The following is a 3,359-nucleotide window of genomic DNA, read 5'->3' as shown; positions in this document are numbered from 1 at the left end:
GTGAATCATCATGTGACAGCCCTTCTCAGATACACCAAGGATCCTTTAGAGTGTTTTTTTCTTAAAATTTTCTAAAGTGGTGTATTATGTTGTTGAGATTTAATGTTGAAAAATTGATGTGACTTGCCATTAAATCTCAACCATACAATGCACCACTCTAAGAAACTTTAAAAAAAAAAAACTTTAGAGGATCCTTACTCTCTCAGATAAGCATTGGCTTTTTTGCTAGACCATAAATGCAAGTTGTCCCAACAAAGACCATTCTTGAAAGGATAAATCAAACTTTTTTTTTATTATTATTTTATTTATCATAACTTACTACCTTCTTTTATAACTACTAACTGGAGCCCCACGTGCTACGTGTGTGGGGTTGCATTACAGGTGATAAAAATAATACAACAAGATAAATAGAGAGAACTTTTTTTTCGAGAAAATCTCCACCACAAAATACACACTATTTTTCCCCCTATTCTATCAATCATTAACACATCTAATATGAAATTATGAACCAACAAACAAATTGGATCCTTATTGTCTTAAAATATAACTTCGTGGGTTAGCCGGTTCAAAGGATTTTCCTTCTCTCTAACACTAATGATAAATTGAGAACAAATCCACCTTCGAATTTTCCCTGTGAAGTTAATTGAAAAATAACATTAATAATTTACGTGAGTACAAATGATTTTATAAAAATGTGAATATCTTGACGAGTAGTTTGAGGGTGAGTATCTCGAAGAAAAAAATAGTAGGTGCATTGTTGTTCATAAAACTAATAATGTATTCTCAATCACATAATAATAATAATAATAATAATAATAATAAACAAATAAATAAAATTAAGTTTTTAAATCAGTTTATTACTTAGGAGTAATGTCGTAATAGTGGCTTAATGACTCCTGGAAAACGTAAATCCAAAATATAAAGAACCAATCATTTGTTAAACAAAGAAAACATAACATACACCACACATGCTTGCAATATGGGTCATGCATAAATTAATTCATCAAAATGTGTTGAGACATCTCTAGATATGAGACTAATTTTCTTTTAGGAAGTAGATTATCATGAAACATAATCATTTTTAAAATGTGCAAGTTCACCATTTACACTTTTGAAATTTCTCATATTGGATTTCATTGTCATAAAAAAATTGAGGTACGTCAAAATGTGAATAGCAAAGAGAATTTTTTCACTCACCCTTGGACATAAACCACTAAGGCACTGCCATTGGATGCACCAGCCGGTGAAGTGATGTAATTCTTGTCCCACGACTCCAAAATCCACTCCTGATGAAGAATTTCGAAATAATAGACTTAAAGAGGCAATTGATAATCTGATTAATGAATTTTTAGAACTCATGGTAAGGACTACAAATAACTAGTGCAAGAAAACGGGTGAGAGTTCATAGACTTTGGATGTAAAACCTGTCCCTGCATCCATAATAACTGCCTACAGATTTCCTGAAGAAGCTAGGCAGCTAATGTATAAACCATCTTTCTTTCCTTTCTCTGCATGCTGGTGGAGTCTCGAATACATTATAACACATGTTTATTGACTCCCTACTTGAGTATTCTTTCAGAAATAAATGACAATTCTAATCAAAGGTAGTTTAGCTTTGAAATTAACCACGCTACGATAAAATTTCCAAGCCTATGAGAATCCATACATGACAAAGAAAGTGCTTCGTCAAATGGAGAGGAACATGTTACCCATAATGACCCATGGTTTGACTATTAAAGGCTATGTTAAATTTGTAAGAGATGAAGAAAATAAATTAAAAGAGAATTTTCTATAGCAAAAAATTAAAGAAGAGAAATATATTTTGCCCAGCTTTACCCCTCTTTCATTGGTGACCTGGAACTATAGATCCACCGAGTGGTTGGAGTAAATTGAACTTTTTTGTGAGGCTGCACACCATCTTCCAAATCCACAAGCAAGCTCCACCATTTTCTGACCTACCTATAATATATGGCATGTTTAACAACAAATATTTAGAAACAACAACACATAAACTTTAGACAATTGCACAATTGCTCAATTGACATAAATCTACAACCAACAACCTTCAAGGCTCCATCTATTCTGATGGGTCGCAATTACACACTGGAATTGATGTTGTCTTGAGTGAAATAAGCTTCAAGTAATTGGGTTCATCAAAATTCATATTGGTCACCATCTCAAGAAATTGTTGGCAAAGGGAGAGTATGTAGACGCGCCCGCGTGGGCCTCGCTACAGTTCGGACTCGATTTGTGTCACGGTTCTTAATCTGAACCAAAGAGTCCAAATCTGGCAAATCGTTTTGAGAAACAGATTTTTGAAAAAGTAGTGCCAAACATGGACTGCTTTGCCAGATACAGAGTCGCCACCTAAATATTTTTTATGGGAGAATTTAGGAAACCCTGACTCGGTGCCGAAGGCCACATGTCCGTCATCACCGGAGTTGTCTCGGCTCGGGAGCTTGGGTACGATCGGGGAAGGTCAGCTATGAGCACCCCCTTTCGCCCGGTCCAAAGACCGGCCTCTACTAACCGTGATATCCGTTTTTGAAAACTTTATGTGTTCTTATCCCGATCATTAGCCTAGAATTACTATGTTATGCGCGCAGCAAACAAGTATAGACCAAATCGCCCAAATTGGAACAAAATATTTCATGTTTGTTTTGAAAATGGTTTGCTACTCGCAAGTAGGCTAAAATACAGATTTTGTCACCCTCAAGTGGGTTTTTAGAGAAGATGATTTTGCCACTATCTAGTGGGCTTAAAACTCACAGTTTTAATGCATTATTCCAATTTAGGTAATTCAACCTCCATCCACAGGCATTGAAAACAGTTTAACACATAAGCATCTAGCCACATGCTAAGCATGCTGTCATGGCAACATTCACACTCATGCGATATGCTAAAGCATTAAAATACTTACATAGTACTCCATGCCAAAACAAAGAACTTGTTAGCAAACATGCATGATCCAAGTCCATGTTAAGTGCCTAATGCATCGCATACAAAATGTTGCTAAAATAGGCTCGGCTATCCTAAACATGTCATGTGAAAATGCACAACTATCACGTATTCAGTTTGGGAATTGAAGTATTGATGCAGTTAGCGTGATGTACCGAGCCTAATGCATGCAATACAAATGCATGGATGCACACATGCATAGCATAAGGTATGCTAAAATAAATGTGCCCTAATCTACCATCATAAGTAGGTAAATAAAAGGGAAGAAAGAAGTGGGGTTAGAAGACATACATCACACGCACACACACTTATTACAAATATGCCCTCGCTCGGAGGGACCAAATAAATATTACAAATTAATTAACTACGCAAGCTAATTAAATATTACAAATTAATTAATT

At 35.3% G+C, this 3,359-nt stretch overlaps 1 long non-coding RNA gene across 1 annotated transcript; it reads right to left on the bottom strand.

Annotated features, from left to right (window-relative positions):
* Nucleotides 1–264: 264 nt before the first annotated feature.
* On the bottom strand, nucleotides 265–2,199 carry LOC114302467 (uncharacterized). Its single transcript, XR_014328757.1, has 4 exons — nucleotides 2,064–2,199; nucleotides 1,837–1,959; nucleotides 1,198–1,286; nucleotides 265–631 (listed from the first exon to the last, which is right to left on the bottom strand). It is a non-coding gene; the product is annotated as an uncharacterized LOC114302467 (long non-coding RNA).
* Between the last annotated feature and the right edge of the window lie 1,160 nt (nucleotides 2,200–3,359).

The sequence above is a fragment of the Camellia sinensis genome, chromosome 5, assembly GCF_055761805.1.
Source record: "Camellia sinensis isolate YWXY chromosome 5, ASM5576180v1, whole genome shotgun sequence".
Taxonomy (NCBI): Eukaryota; Viridiplantae; Streptophyta; class Magnoliopsida; order Ericales; family Theaceae; genus Camellia; species Camellia sinensis.
Note: the sequence above shows the minus strand (reverse complement) of the source record. Positions and strands in the feature narration are given on the sequence as shown.